The 16,610-nt window shown below is 44.3% G+C and overlaps 2 long non-coding RNA genes across 2 annotated transcripts; one reads left to right on the top strand and one right to left on the bottom strand.

Moving 5' to 3' along the window:
- Window positions 1-219: 219 nt before the first annotated feature.
- Window positions 220-15,235, top strand: LOC311078625. Its single transcript, XR_014605226.1, has 3 exons — window positions 220-797; window positions 13,722-13,794; window positions 14,902-15,235. It is a non-coding gene; the product is annotated as an uncharacterized lncRNA (long non-coding RNA).
- LOC311078624 lies at window positions 14,988-16,562 on the bottom strand. The gene is made up of 2 exons (XR_014605225.1): window positions 16,383-16,562; window positions 14,988-16,009 (listed from the first exon to the last, which is right to left on the bottom strand). It is a non-coding gene; the product is annotated as an uncharacterized lncRNA (long non-coding RNA).
- Window positions 16,563-16,610: the final 48 nt, after the last annotated feature.

Below are 16,610 nucleotides of genomic sequence, written 5' to 3'. Positions count from 1 at the left end.
AACCATCAGGACAGCAGTGATGTGTGAACTGAATTTGCCAACAATACAGTGAATTACAGTTAAGTTTTTGAATATTTTTCATAAATAATATACTCAACTGCACTAGTTCTCTTCCGCAGTCGGTGATGCAGGGAGTCTTGTGATTGGTTTTCAAGCCAGCCAATCAGAATTTAGCAGTCTCATCTCTGATTGGCTGGAATTATGGCATATTGTAACGTTGGGTTGTGTTGAGCAAGCGAGCTGTCTGCGCTTAGAGAGCGCTCACGGCTGGTATGAAAGGAGCAAGAAAGTGAAACTTTGCACACGCGAAAGAGAACGTCCGCGCACATCCAAATACTTATTTTAAATGCAAAATTGATTTTCGTTCGCTCGCAATATTTTCTTATCTGCGAGACGAACATTTCTCCGCAAAACTCAGTTCACGCGCGTGCGAAATGCCCTTTTGCACGCTCAAAATGTGATCTTGCGCGCGCAGAATTGTGACCGAAATCTCACCCCATATCAAAGCGCCCTGCTCGGCTTTTGGAAGTCAATGTAGCCAAAGAAGTGTGTTTTTGGTTGCCAGGGCAAGACAACCCTGCACAGATTCCCAAAGAACCCAGCGTTAAGGGACCCGTGGATGGAGTTTGTTTTCCTGAGCATAAACGGAGTTGTGTAAGACTGTTTGTTCCCTGCATTTCGACGATGATTGTTTTATAAACAAAGCCCAGATCGACGGATTTGCAGATCGTCTAATGCTTAAGGATCGAGCAGTCGCAATGATAAAGGTTCACGGTCGTGCGTTGGAAACACCAGCGGTGAGTAAAACTGTTGAACAAATGTCTCTGTGTTGTTAGCTCGGCGCGTAAGCACAGCTTTAGCTCTGCCCACACGGCCCGCCCCCAGACGCTCGTTTTTTTCCGGAAAGACTCGGTACAGCCTATCTTTCTTTTATAAATATAATAAAACTAAAGACTTTTCGGAGATATGAAGGATGCAATACTACTCTATAGGTACTCAAGATTAACAGGAGATTGAGTGAAAATGAGCATTTCACCCCCCCTTTAAGGTCTACATAAGGTGAATCTGCAGCTTCAAAGGGATGGTTCAGCCCGAAATGAAAATTCTGTCATCATTTATTCACCCTCAAGTTGTTCCAAACCTGTATGAATTTCTTTCTTCTGCTGCACACAAAAGAAGATCCATCCAGACAGTTGATGGTAGCCATTGACAACCATGGTATTTATATTCTACTATGTAAATCAAAAGCCACCGTCAACTTTCTGGTTACCAACATTCTTTAAAATATCTTCTTTTGTGTTCAACAGAAGAAAGAAACTCATAATGGTTTGGAACAACTTGAGGGTGAGTAAATGATGACAGAATTTTCATTTCGGGCTGAACCATCCCTTTAAAGAAATTTTCATTGAAAAAACCTAAGCTCTTTTATTCTACAAGATAAACTTGTTACTTGAATGCTATGTAGTTTCACAGAAAATGAACTGAGATATAATTAATGACTATAGCTCATAGGTGTGTGTTCCTCTTCATGAAGAGTTTAGCTCCAACACCTGCCTGGAAGTGTTCATTGATCCTAATGACCTTGATTAGCTTGATTAGCTGCTTCATGTGTTTAATTAGTCAAGTCAAGTCAAGTTTATTTATATAGCACTTTTCACAATAGAGATTGTATCAAAGCAGCTTCACAGTATTAAATTAAAACAATACATCAATGTTTGTTTCTAGTGGAAAATGTCCACGTTTGGTAATGCTGATCAATAGTATTGTTGATTGATTAATTAAATTAAATATCCCCAACTGAGCAAGCCATAGGCAACAGTGGCAAGGAACCGAAAAACTCCATCAGGTGACCTAATGGAGAAAAAAAAACCTTGGGAGAACCCAGGCTCAGTCGGGGGCCAGTTCTCCTCTGGCGTTTATGAACTAGAGGCCGGATTTAACTGTAATATTAAAAATATTATATGAATGCCTTACTGAATAGATGCATCTTTAGTCTAGTTTTAAACTGGGAGAGCGAGTCTGAGCAACGAACAGTATCAGGAAGACTATTCCAGAGTTTTTGGAGCTAAATGTGAAAATGCTCTCCCTCCTTTGGTGGATCTGGATATCCTAGGTATGACCAAAAGCCTAGAATTTAGTGATCTTAAAGAGCGCAATGGATTATAGGGCGATAGAAGATCCGTTAAATAGACTGGAGCTAAGCCGTTTAGGGCTTTATAAGTCAGTAGCAATAACTTGTAATCAATACGGAACTTTATAGGTAACCAATGCAGTGATATTAAAATCGGTGTTATATGATCATATTTTCTTGATCTAGTAAGAACTCTAGCGGCTGCATTTTGGACTGACTGTAGCTTGTTTATTGAGGATGCAGGACAACCGGCTAATAAAGCATTACAGTAATCTAGTCTCGAGGTCATGAATGCATGAACTAACTTTTCTGCATCAGAAACTGATAGCATATTACGTAGCTTAGCAATGTTTCTAAGGTGGAAAAAGGCAGTTTTTGTAACACATGAAATATGATTTTCAAAAGACAGGTTGAAATCTAATACAACACCCAGGTCTTTTACTGTAGAGGATAAAGTAACAGGACATCCTACTATGTTAAAGTTGTATTGTGAGAGGTTTTGTGGGCGGTTTTTTGAACCGATGATTAATACCTCTATCTTGTCTGGATTTAATAAAAGAAAATTACGTGTCATCCAATATTTTATATCTTTAACACACTCTTTCAGTTTGGATAATTTAGCGTTTTCATCCGGCCGTGATGAAATATATATTTGAGTGTCATCAGCATAACAATGGAAACTAATTCCATGTTTCCTTATAATATTTCCAAGTGGCATCATATATATTGAGAATAATAGAGGGCCTAACACAGATCCCTGTGGCACTCCATAGTTTACTGGAGTTATGATCGATTTTTCTCCATTTAAATAGACAAAATGATAACGGTCAGATAAGTATGATCTGAACCAGCTTAATGCTTGTCCTTCAACACCAGTATAATTCTGTAGTCGATCTAAGAGTATTGTGTGATCTATAGTATCGAACGCAGCACTAAGATTAAGTAAAACTAGTATTGAGATACAGCCTTGGTCAGAAGCTAATAGTAAATCATTTGTGATTTTAACGAGCGCAGTTTCAGTGCTATGATGTGGCCTGAATCCAGACTGAAACTTTTCATAGAAGTCATTTTCTTGCAAGAAAGAGCCCAGTTGAGCGGACACCACTTTTTCTAATATTTTAGACATAAAAGGTAGATTTGAAATGGGTCAATAATTTGCTAGGTTATTATGATCTAATTGTGGTTTCTTAATGAGAGGTTTTATAATTGCCAATTTAAATGTTCTTGGAACATGACCTAAAGATAAAGACGAGTTAATAATATTGAGGAGAGGCTCTTCCACTATAGGTAACACTTCTTTCAATAGTTTAGTTGGTATAGGATCTAATAAACATGTTGTTGTTTTAGATGAAATGATAAGTTTATTTAACTCTTTTTGTTCTATAGTTGTAAAGCACTGTAATTGTTCTTGCGGGGTGATAATTGAGGCTGAATTATAAGGTGCGATTGAGGATTGAACGTTTACAATTGTGGTTCTGATGTTTTCTATTTTCTCAGTGAAGAAGTTCATGAAATCATTACTACTAAACTGTAACGGGATATTTTGTTCGGGTGACGTCTGTTTATTTGTTAGTCTAGCCACGGTGTTAAATAAAAACCTTGGATTGTTTTGGTTATTTTCTATTAGTTTGCGGAGATGCTCAGCCCTGGCTGCTTTTAGGGCCTTTTTATAACATGACATACTGTCTTTCCACGCGATTCTAAAGACCTCTAAATTAGTTTGTCTCCATTTACGCTCTAATTTACGGGTTTCTCTCTTTAGATCATGCATAGTATTGTTATACCATGGTGCTTTACTTTTCTCTCTGACCTTTTTTAATCTAATAGGTGCGACAATATCCAATGTTCTAGAGAGAATGGTGCTCATAGTGCTAGTTAGTTCTTCTAGTTCATCTGTTTGTTTGGGTTCAGGCAGCAGCAGAGACAGATTGGATAAACAATTTGAGAAATTATCTATGGTGGTTGGAAGGATTGTTCTGCCTGGTCGATAACGTGGCGCAGCATGACATTTTACAGCAGTACGTAATATGCAAGTTACCATGCAATGGTCAGTGACATCATCACTTTGCGGTATAATATCTATATCGGTTGGATCGGTTCCATATGATATAATTAAATCGAGTGTATGATTAAGACGATGAGTGGGACCAGTGACGTTTTGCTTGACCCCAACGGAGTTTAATAAATCTGTAAATGCAGCCCCTAACGCATCATTTGAATTATCTACGTGTATGTTAAAATCTCCAACAATTAATGCTTTATCGACGTTGACCAATAGATCTGAGAGAAAATCTGCAAACTCTTTTAGGAAATCAGAGTAAGGCCCTGGCGGTCTATATACAGTAGCCAAAGCTAAAGATAATAGGGATTTTTTTCTTATATCTAAGAGCGTAACAATTAGTACAAGTACTTCAAATGATTTAAACTTGTCACCTGTTTTCTGGGTAACATTAAAAATATCTCTATAGATTGTTGCAACACCGCCGCCACGACTAATCAGACGGGGCTCATGCTTATAACAGTATCCAGGAGGAGTAGACTCATTAAGACCGAAACAATCATTTGGTTTAAGCCAGGTTTCAGTAAGGCAAAGTACATCAATGCTATTGTCTGTGACTATTTCATTTACAATAACTGCCTTAGGTGTGAGTGATCTAATGTTTAGAAGACCTAGGGTAAGTGTACCCATTAAGCCCATGTAGCTTGCGTTCAAAGCTAATCTCTAGGTCAAACCATTAGCCTTACAGAAAGATAGACTGCCAAAGAATTAAGCATGTGAACTGCAAACAATGAATGTTTTGTGTTTCATTTTACATTAATTTACAAATAAATACATCATAAATTGTTTTGTAGAGAAGATTATTTTTATAAATTAGCTTTTTTTAAAGATGGGCTTAAATGGTACAGTGCCACAAAACGCATGCAAACTAGAGCCAACACAAGCTAACCTTGAATGAAAAAAACGTAACATTTCTCAATGTGGGCACAATGAAAATTACAATGATACTTAGTCCACAGTATATTTAAGCTCCATGCATGTATTTGTAAACATATCTTACATTTTTAAAGGAAAAAATTGTCTTTTTTCACCATTACTCACTGTGGAACCATTTAAGCCCACCTTATGTGTTTCAATGAGGAATCCCTCTAATTGCAAACTTTGATACATTTTCTGAAAGTGTTTAATGATTACATGTCTTTGTGTGCTTTTACCTTACTAACCTTTTACCCTTACCTTACTTACACACAAATTACACATTCATTCAAATGAGATAGAGCCTGTTTTGTCCTAAAGTCCTTTATGTATAACCGGGCATAATTCGGGAGTCAATCTGAGTTAAGGCTTGTGATTCCGGACATGGAGAGCTCCCACTAGGAGCCCCCCTAAGCCCAGAATATGGAGACCTAACTCAGCTTGGCTCCCGAGATACACCCGGTCAAACTTCCAGCTTGACTCCAGCTACAACTCCAGTCAAGCCAACTTAAGGCTCCAGACCACCGGCCACTAACACCTACCCATCCCACCCAGGGCTCTAATCAAACATTAGCAAAATGATTTTTTTTAATACTTCCCTGTCACTGAATAAATATATTGATGTTCTCTTACGAGAGTTCTCTCGTACTGCGTTGAAAACGCTACGGGAAAAGTCTCTTTTCACGAAACACTGAAGCAAAAATTATCCTTTAATTTTCATATATGTAAAACGCGTTGCGGCAGCAGCAGACAGCTGAAGCAAGACGGCTCGTCCGCTCATTGGCTGCTCTGCGGCAACTGCATAAGCCTATCGAGCGCAGGCTGATGCAACATCAGACCAATGAGGGCACTTCGCGCCCTCCTCGCCACTTCCCACCGAGACGGGCGTGGCTTACCTCTATAAAAGGAGCTCGAGAAGGCTGATTCACTTGATTTTAATCTCTTCAGCGAAGCGCACGCATCGCTGGATCACGGAAGCAGCGTCGTTCGAAGCAAGCACTTCAGCGGGACGAGCCCTCGAAGCCGCTGGCCAACGCCGCCTTCTACAGCCGTACCTGCTGCGCTTTCCGACGCCCATATCCTTTACTGTGCTCTGTTTTGTGTGTGTGTGTGAGTGTTCTCGTAGCACTCACCCCCTAAAAGAGCGGCGTCTTTCTAAAGATGCCTAAATCCTGCGTCTCGTGCAGAGCCCCACTCGCCGAGGGAGACGACCACGTCATCTGTGTTTCCTGCCTCGGTGAGGACCATGCAGCGCTCGCGCTCGCTGACGGCGGCTGCCCTCACTGCGAGCTTTTGCCTATGGTGGCTCTGAGGACCCGTCTGGCATCCTTCTCGAAGCCTGCATTCTCCGCCGCGATGCCGCGCCGTAAGAAGCGCCGCTCGCAGCGGGGCCCGGAACCCACATCCCGACCAAGCTCGCCGGTTCGCCCGCCAGCTTCACCGGCCTCGCCCGAATCACTTCCTGATGCTCAGCGCCCGCAGCCTGCCGCCGCTTCATCAGACGAAGTTGTTTCAGAGGCCGCGTCGGGGGAAAAGGATTCCTGTTCTCTCCTGGCTTCAGGCAGCGAGGATTGGGCGAGCTCTGAGGATCTCGCGCCTCCTGCCCGAAAGCCCTCAGCGAGAGCCAGCATTGAGACGGAGCTCATGCGATTACTCGCTTTGGCCGCGGCGAGCCTCGGCCTCGAGTGGTCCGCACCGGAGCCCCCCTCTTGCACCCGGCTCGATGGTAGCTTCCTCCCTGGTGATCGCACTTCTCCGGAATCTAAGCCCGCTCCTTTTCTTCCTGAGTTACACGAAGAAGTTGCGAAGGCCTGGAACGCGCCCTACTCTGCGCGAACGCGCTCATCTGTGTCGCCTGCATTCTCCTCACTGGACAAGGCGAATGAACGAGGCTACCTCTCTATGCCGCCGGTGGAACAGGCTATAGCGACCCATCTGTGCCCGCCCTCTGCTGGACGGCGGACTAAACCGGTGTTGCCTTCAAAAGCCTGCCGCATGACGTCGACGCTGCTCGCGCAAATTTTCTCCGCCGCTGGGCAAGCCGCGTCAGCGCTACACACCATGGCTACTTTACAGATTTACCAGGGTGATCTCCTCCGTAAATGGGACGAGGTTGGACCTGAAGCTGTCTGTATTGCGGATTTGAGGAGTGCTTCGGACCTCACGCTCCGAGCCACCAAAGCTGCCGCACAAGCCATGGGACGCTGTATGGCTTCCGCCACTGTCGCTGAGAGGCACTTATGGCTGACGCTCACGGAGATGGCTGATTCCGAGCGCACCGCGTTTCTCGACTCCCCGCTGTCTTCCGCTGGCCTCTTTGGTTCTTCTCTCTCCGAGTTCGTGGAGAGATTTACCGAAGCCCAGAAAGCGTCACAAGCCTTCAAGCACTTCCTGCCGAAGCGCTCTGGTTCCGCGACGGGTCGAGATAAACGGACCCCGCGAACCTCACAGCCTCAGCCCCCGCCTTCGGCCTCCTCTTCGCAGCAGCCACAACAGCGCAGCTCGAGACCCCGCTCTCGATCGAGCGCCCCGCGACCGAGGATTGCGGTGAAACCAGAGGTCCCGAAGAAGTCCTAGCCCGCCTAGGAAAGCGCAGGTGTGTGAGTCCCGTTGCGGCCGGCCTCCCACCCAAGCGCCTCGCTGTTTCAGCCCCAAGTTTCGCGGCTGTTCCAGCGTTTTCTGCAAAGCGCAAGCCTGTACAAGTGCCCGCTTGCCTGCACTCAAAAGCCGTTTTTACGGCTACCCAGATATATCTCGAAAAGAGTGTGATTTCTGGTGTCCCGGCCACGGCCGATGGTGCTATAAATGTAGTGTCGATGCCCACTCCTCCGTGCCCATCCCTACACATAAGCACAGCCCTGCACTCAGGGCTCGCGCAAATAAAATCGACTCAGGTCGATTGCGCTCCCCACATAGTAAAAGTGCCCACTACTCAGTGCCCACGAACACTATGTCTATCAGATCACAGGCTCTCTGTAAAAACGAGACCTGTGAGCGCGCACGCTGCTTACACAAGCAGCGCGCCCCAAGCAGTAAATGTGCCCACTCACAGCCCACATCTACTCGCACACATGAGTCCCACGGGACTCGCGCAGCCCTCCCTCACTCAGCCAAACACTGTTGTAAGGTCGAGGGCGAGCGCTCCGCCCGCTGTATTAAGCGCGCCCCCCGCCTCAAATGCCGCAGGCATAACGCCTATGTTTGTGAGCCCCATAGCACCTCTGTCGCACGGCGAACAGAGCGCGCTCTGTATCCGGCCCTTAGCCAACCATGCAGATGCATGGGCAGCGCTTCCAGGGGTTTCGGACTGGGTCTTAGGCATTATAAAGAGAGGCTTCTCGCTACAGTTTTATCGACGCCCTCTGCGCTTCACAGCGCGCGTCGAAACTTCGGTACCGCTGAATGTAGCACACCTACTTCGCGCCGAAATATCAAAACTGATAAGCAAAGGGGCGATAGAGCTTGTTCCCCGAGTTCAAAGCGAACAGGGGATATACAGCAGATACTTTCTAGTCCCCAAAAAGGACGGCGGTATCAGACCCATTCTGGATCTAAGACGACTGAACAGAGTGTTAGTGAAACGCCATTTCAAAATGCTCACAACCAGCAAAATTCTCGCGCATGTTCGCCGAGAAGACTGGTTCATGTTGATAGATCTGAAGGACGCGTATTTTCAAATACAGATAGCGTCACATCACAGGCGATTCTTGAGATTCGCCTTCGAGGGTCAGACATACCAGTATACAGTCCTGCCTTTCGGCTTGTCCCTGGCTCCTCGTACATTTACGAAATGCATGGACGCAGCGCTCGCTCCTCTCAGACTCAGAGGCATGCGAGTGCTGAACTATTTGGACGACTGGTTGATCCTAGCCCAATCACGATCTCAGCTCGTAGAGCACAGAGCCATTTTACTCGATCACCTCGAGAATCTTGGTATCACGGTCAATTGGGCGAAGAGTTCACTGAACCCCAGTCAAACGATTCCGTTTCTGGGTATAGTTCTGGACTCACAGTCTATGACAGCGCGGCTGTCGCCACAGCGCGTGCTGGACATTCAGCGCGCGGCGAAGTCTTTCCGCCGCGGCGCTTTCACCCCGCTCAGGAAATTTCAAAGGATGCTGGGTCTCATGGCCTCAGCATCGTCAGTTCTCCGGCTGGGCTTGCTCCGCATGCGCCCGCTGCAGTTCTGGTTGAAAGCGCGGGTACCGCGCAGAGCGTGGGTGTCCGGTCATTTACGCCTCAAGGTCGATCAGGACTGTGTCTCAGCTCTGGTGCCTTGGATGGCGAACGACTGGTACCAATCAGGTGTAAGCCTGGGGACTTCCTCGAGGGTGAGGATGGTGTCTACGGACGCATCCCCCTCGGGATGGGGAGCGCTGCTCGAGGGCAGACCGTTCTTCGGCCTATGGTCGGAACGAGAAAAGCTCCAACACATAAACTGCCTAGAAATGCTGGCAGTGCACAATGCGCTGACGCGTTTTTGTCCCCACATCAAGGACCAACATGTCATAGTCCGTTCGGACAACATGGCAGTGGTGTCCTACATAAATCGCCAGGGCGGTCTGAATTCCATATCCCTGTACAGGCTGGCGAAACGCCTCCTGCTATGGGCTCAGCACAACCTACGCTCACTGAGAGCAGTGCATGTGCCCGGGCTGCTGAATGTGGGCCCGGACAGACTGTCCAGGAACAACGTTCCTACGGGCGAATGGTCTCTACACCCACAAACAGTCCGGCTGTTGTGGGAGAGATTCGGCAAAGCGGAGGTGGACCTATTCGCGTCCCACGAAAACGCTCACTGCCCCGCATTCTTTTCAAAGACCGACAGCGCGCTGTCCCAGAGGTGGCCGCGCTGCCCGCTATACGCTTTTCCCCCCGTCTCCCTCCTGCCTCAGGTGTTGGAACGGGTCAGGAAAACAAAATGCCCAGTGCTGCTTGTAGCACCGTTCTGGAAGAACCAGGCATGGTTCCCAGTTCTGATGCAGTTAGCAGACATCGCTCCATGGCCAGTGCCGCTGAGGAGAGATCTCCTCTCGCAGGCCAGGGGCTCGATCTGGCACCCACACCCGGAACTGTGGTCCCTTCATGTGTGGGCGCTCAACGGATACCCGTTGGTCTCGCAGAGGGAGTCATGAATACCATCACGGAGGCTAGAGCACCGTCGACCAGGCGGCTCTACGCTTCAAAGTGGTCGGTTTTCTCCGGCTGGTGTACAGCTCGGAGCCTTTCACCCCTCGGATGTGAGGTAACAGAGGTTCTCTCCTTCCTACAAGAGCTGTTGGATAAGGGCAGATCCCCTTCCACGCTCAAAGTGTATGTGGCGGCTATTTCAGCGTTCTCCGGTTCAACGCTGGGTCAGTCACTGGGAAGGAATGATTTAGTCATCCGCTTCCTCAGGGGAGCTAGGAGACTGAATCCACCCAGACCTCCGTCAGTCCCTATGTGGGACCTTTCTACGGTCCTGGCGGCCATGAAAGGTGCCCCTTTCGAGCCTATCCAGTCAATCAGCCTCAAACATTTGTCTTTCAAAACAGTGTTTTTGATGGCTCTCGCTTCAGTGAAGCGCATAGGCGATCTGCACGCGCTCTCCGTGAGCCCGACGTGCTTGGAGTTTGGTCCTAATGACTCTAAAGTCATACTTAAACTTAAGCACGGCTATGTGCCGAAATCCCTCAACACGCCTTTTCGGGCTCAGGTTATTTCCCTGGCTGCCCTGCCGGCGTCGAGTGAGGAAGGGGACTCGAGTTTTCTTTGCCCTGTTAGGGCTTTAAGAACTTATACGTTTTCAACGCAGTACGAGAGAACTCTCGTAAGAGAACGTACTCGGTTACTAACGTAACCTCGGTTCTCTCTAGAAGAGGGAACGAGTACTGCGTTCCCTTGCCGTGCGTTTGGTTCACTATGGTTCGCTTCGGCATTCAAAATCAAGTGAATCAGCCTTCTCAAGCTCCTTTTATAGAGGTAAGCCACGCCCGTCTCGGCGGGAAGTGGCGAGGAGGGCGCGAAGCGCCCTCATTGGTCTGATGTTGCATCAGCCTGCGCTCGATAGGCTTATGCAGTTGCCGCAGAGCAGCCAATGAGCGGACGAGCCGTCTTGCTTCAGCTGTCTGCTGCTGCCGCAACGCGTTTTACATATATGAAAATTAAAGGATAATTTTTGCTTCAGTGTTTCGTGAAAAGAGACTTTTCCCGTAGCGTTTTCAACGCAGTACTCGTTCCCTCTTCTAGAGAGAACCGAGGTTACGTTAGTAACCGAGTACGTTTTACTTCTTTAAAATCATTTAATATTTTTAGATTTTGTGAATAAATGATGATGTGGGCTTATTTGGAACACATGCGGGCTTAAATGGTGCCAAAGTACCAATTAAGCCCATGCCAGACTTCTGACTTTATTCCTAAATTATCTTAATTTTATATTCTAAAATGTACATCAACTAATTAATATAATTTCAAATGAGAGATTAATCTTGCATTTTAACAAATTATTTTTCTTATAAACTATGGCAATATCTATGAAAAAAACCTAGACTTAGATTTTGGTGGGCTTAATGGGTACACTTACCCTAGCTTTAGAAATTGTTTTTGTTCACTAATAGCGAGATTTTCTGTTTCAATAACAATTAGATTTTTCCTAGATCCTGCAGTAGATTTATTTGATATCACTAAACGAGGAATAGACACAGTTTCTATGCAATGTTCTACACTAGTATTTATATCAATTAAGTTGGTGCAGCAGAGACTGTAATTTGGACTTTTGGTTACTAGTCAAACGGTATTTAACATCTTGGAGATGTTATCAGACAGAAGATCCACTCCGATTCTACTTGGGTGTAAGCCATCAGCGCGGAAGAGCCTAGGACGTTCCCAAAACAGATTCCAATTATTTACAAAGAGCAGTTTCTGCTCATTACACCATGACGTTAACCATTCATTTAGCGCGAATAACCTACTGAACTTTTCATGGCCTCGTCTGTACGTGGGAAGCGGTCCAGACATAATGATCGTTGTTTTAGGCGATGTACTGCGTACCGTCTCGATCAGGCTCCTGAAGTCTTTCTTCAGAACCTCCGTCTGCTGCTGCCTGATATCGTTCGCTCCCGCGTGCAACACGACGGCTCCTACTTGCACATTACCGTTCAAAATCTCGGGTACCCGCGCAGCGATATCGAGAACACGAGCACCAGGAAAGCAGTGAGTACGCACCTTACTTTTTCCTAACGTAGCGTCGACATGCCGGACGATGGAATCGCAGATGATCACAGCGCATTCTCGGTTATTGCGTTCCGTTTCGCGAAGAGGGGAGAAACGGTTCTGGGTGGAGAACTCGAAAACCGGGAGGGGCGGAGAGATTCTTGCTCTCATCCTGACTCGCGTCTTCCGCTGCGGAATATCCAGGCTTCGTGGTGGCGTGTCGGAGCCGGAGTGAACGAAACCATGGCTGATCGTAATCGTGACCTCGGCGCGCGGGACCGGTGCTGAGAAACGCACGGAGTAGACGAGGTCGGGGTCAGCGGGTTAGTAACGTTAATCACTGATTTGTGTGCATCGGCGCGTGATGTTTCAAGAGCTAACTGCCGGTCCCTCAGCTCGGCCTGTCTCATTAAAAGGTCGTGGATCTGTTCCTCAACAGCTTCCAGCTCAGACTGCAGTGCGTGTAGCTCAAATGTGTCCTCACCTGCACCAAAGGGTAGACTACTTACATCTGATATATTCGCCATTTTAACAGATGGACAGTACAGCCGTTCAGCCGTGATCCACGGACGTAACGTCTGAACGCGTTGTTGTCTTTGGAGCTCCACCGATTTGATTTATAATTCTTGATTTTCTCTTTAAACTCACTTACAACGAACATTTTCTACTTTTCCTCACCTCATAGTTACAACGCGGACTGTTGAGCAGACGCGTCTCAAGTCTATTAAGTGATCCAACGCTGGATACTCTTATAGGTTACGTCCGTGGATCACGGCTGAACGCGTCTTCTCCACACTCACTTACAAACAAACTTTGTTGCCTATCGTGCGTCTACTCTACACCCTACACTCTATTGTTGAAGCAATATTAACACCATTGATTTGTGGTTGAAATCAGAACATTATTTCAATATTAACCGAGGGTGCAAGAGTGATGCCAAAGCAACATCACTTTCTAACGTCATTTCAATGTAATCAGCGTTGACGCATCAACACTGACTCAACATTGTTTCAATGATTACATGCTATCTGGGTTTAGCTTTAGAGTTTTAGGAAACAGCAATAGAAGTTTAAGGTGGATGCTATTTTTTTCATGCTGCATGTCTAAAACTCAATTATGATGACAGTTATTTATTTTTAGTGACTGACATTTTTAAAGACCCACTAAAGTGCCTTGAAATGCGCAGCATTGTTCAATGTATTGTCAGGAAGACAGGGCGGGGCATATCGAAAAGCCCCTCCCCTTTTAAAAAAAATAATCAATAGTGTTTATATCACCCTTGAGATTTAATATGAAACTCTTAATCACTCCTGGTAACACTTCACAGCGACCATGTGACTTTCTGTAAAGGGTGTAAAATGCAAATTACTTACATAGGTTTACCTTCCTTTCTTTTTTTTCCCCTTTTTGTTTGCAAAACAAAAGCCAAGCCAGAAAGTGGAGAGGATGTTGATGGATCGTCACACAAAGCTTTTGCTTTCTTCTTAAACAAGTTTTGGTAAGAAACTTTCAGAATAATTCTTCAAAGATAACTTAATACATTTCTAATGAACATAATTCATGTTGCATGTGTGCCCTCTGCAGTTTGAAAATTAAATCTGGCTTTTTAAAATCTGATTAATCATAGAAATAATCAACCAACAAATAGATTATCAAAATAATCATTGCTCATGCTTTATAGAAATGAAGCAATAAAACAAAATTAAGTGTGCTATAAAAACACATTGCCTTGCCTTTAAGATCCCCAAAGATGTTGTACATTTTTATGTCGGTTAACATGACTTTGTCAAATAACAAGATCATAGATTAAAATAGTTGCATTTAAAATTGAAATAATACTTATATATATATATATAAAAACCATAAAATTTAATAATTTCATGGTTTTAAGAGCTGAATGTTCTTTAGGGATCCTGCTCTTTTTAACCAATGTATTTGCACTCGTGATTTAATGGATAAGGATGTTTAAAACATTTTAACACACAATTTCTAAGTCATAAAATATTTTAGAGATTGGCATAACTATAATATAATGTAGCATTTTAATATTTCATTAATTTCATTAATTCCTTTTTTCTTTTTTTCTTTTTTACGTTTTGAAATCACACTTTTAAAATTAGACTTCCTCATAAATACAGTAGTTGGCAACATGGTCTCACACCTATTCGTCACACACTGCCGTTTGGTCATTTCCCCCTGACATCCATAAGCTGACGTTGAGGGGACCAACTCTTCATCGCTTGACACCATAGAGCAGTGGTTCTCAAACCTGTCCTGGCGTACCCCCAACACTGCACGTTTTCTTTGTCTCCCTAATCAAACACACCTGATTCAACTCATCAGCTCATTAACCCATGTGATAACACAGGTTTGAGAGCCACTGCCATAGCGGGTCATCCGATAGATTTAAATGCAAATCCCTCATCTTTGGATTTTGACGGAATTGGGATAGCGACTGGGTTGCAATGGCGAACCCCCTTCTGTCAAAATCCAAAAACCCCTGTGTGTCACACAGCTTGACTTTCAGCTTCCCATTATTACTTCTCTTTCATTATAAATGCATGAGCATTATTAAACATTCATCTCTTTCTGTGTGTTTGTTCAGGATCACAGTGTGAGAAACACACAGATCGGCTAAACTGACCATCGACCCATGATGTGGGAATGTACAGTAAGACACTCACACTGACAGACAGTAAGATCTTTTATTTTTAGCAGGAATAACACAACTTTGGTTTTGCTAAATCATAACACCACACATGCAGTTACACAGTTGTATTTTTAAAGAATATAAAAGATTAAAAAAAAGAAAATTTCTCAAAATTACACATGGAAAGGCCTAGAAATTGCTATAATTTGAACTGAAAACAATAATAAACAGCAATTATTTCTTCAAACAAGAAAACAGAGACTTCAGAAAACCCTTTTTGAAACATGACAAAAAAAAATCACTGATCATTTTTCATTCACTGATTCACTAATGGACAGATTAAATGAAGCGTTCATAAAATGAGAATCTCAGACTTGAAAGGACTAAAGGCAGATGTAGAAGTGATGTTAGATGATAGAAGTGAAGCTTATGAACATGTTTGCATTCGTCTTGAATAATGATGCTTAATATGCTAAACACCCCAAATAAAATTTACTTGCAACCTTTCTTTTTCCAAACCTTCTTCCGCCTATTGTTCCTGAGGGCCTGCGGATTGCAAATCCAAAATTCGAAATCCGTTTGATCGTTTATCGGTAGTGTGTTAGTTTGTCTCTTATAGTGAACAGGTAAACACTCGTTGCCAATGACATCACAAGCTACAACCAAATAGCGCACTTTCTCTTCCAGAGTCTCGACTACACACTGCTGCCGGTTATTTACTGAAGTGCTGTTAACAGTGACGATGTAGACTGTGAACTTTCTAAGACTGATGCAGAAGTTGTGTCTGTATATGAGGCCTTCATGATTGCAGATATCTCTAATTTTATCCTCGTTGCTTTTGCTGAGGAAGAACTGGCGAGAAGGTCTGTCAGAGCCACAGAGTCCCTTCTCTGTTAGGTACGCTGCCCAAGCATCTCGACTGGCTGTATCGAAATAATATGAGAGGATATGTTTTTTTTTAAAATGATCATAAGTGTTGTTATTCCGAGATCTCGTGCAGGGAAAAATGTCATCAGCGAACACCAGAGTGACGAGGAAAACGAGGAGAAGTGCAGATCTCATCCTTATAACAAGAGAGTGACAGACACTTAGAGCTTCACAATCAGTGGAAATCGGCCATTAATAAGAGAATGAACAACATCTGCACGGCTGAATGGTTTTCTGAATATATCTCTATATTTATAATAATAGTTTCTTAAATACTCTTATTTTGCAGCGAAATATTGCCACATTAAAATTTCTTATTTTGAGTAATATTTGTATTTATTATACTAAATTACTATTTTTTTTTATTTATTTTTTTATTATATTAAGCTTTTATTTTGGTGGATAACCCCAGCCGCTCTTTTGATGACAACAGATTAAAGTATGCATTATTAAGATGATCTTCAGTATCTGAACTATGATTTACTTGTGTACAGTATATATAGATTTACCTGTGTGCCGTTCTTGAGCTTGTGGAAATGAAAGAGTCTTGGTGAGTCTGAGCTGGAGTTCAGAAAGTGTTCGAGATGCTCATTTGACTGATTTTTATTGTGTGGAAAAGAGGAAGGAGTGAAGATGCTCCCGTTTCTTGGAAACTCATCACAAACACGATTCTTGCAAGTAAGCAAAACTTAGAGGATGTTTTTGCATCTTTGAGATTCTGCCTTCAGGAAATTCTG

This window comes from Abramis brama (assembly GCF_963993115.1).
Source record: "Abramis brama genome assembly, chromosome: 3".
Lineage (NCBI taxonomy): Eukaryota > Metazoa > Chordata > Actinopteri > Cypriniformes > Leuciscidae > Abramis > Abramis brama.
This window is presented reverse-complemented; position numbering and strand designations above follow the sequence as displayed.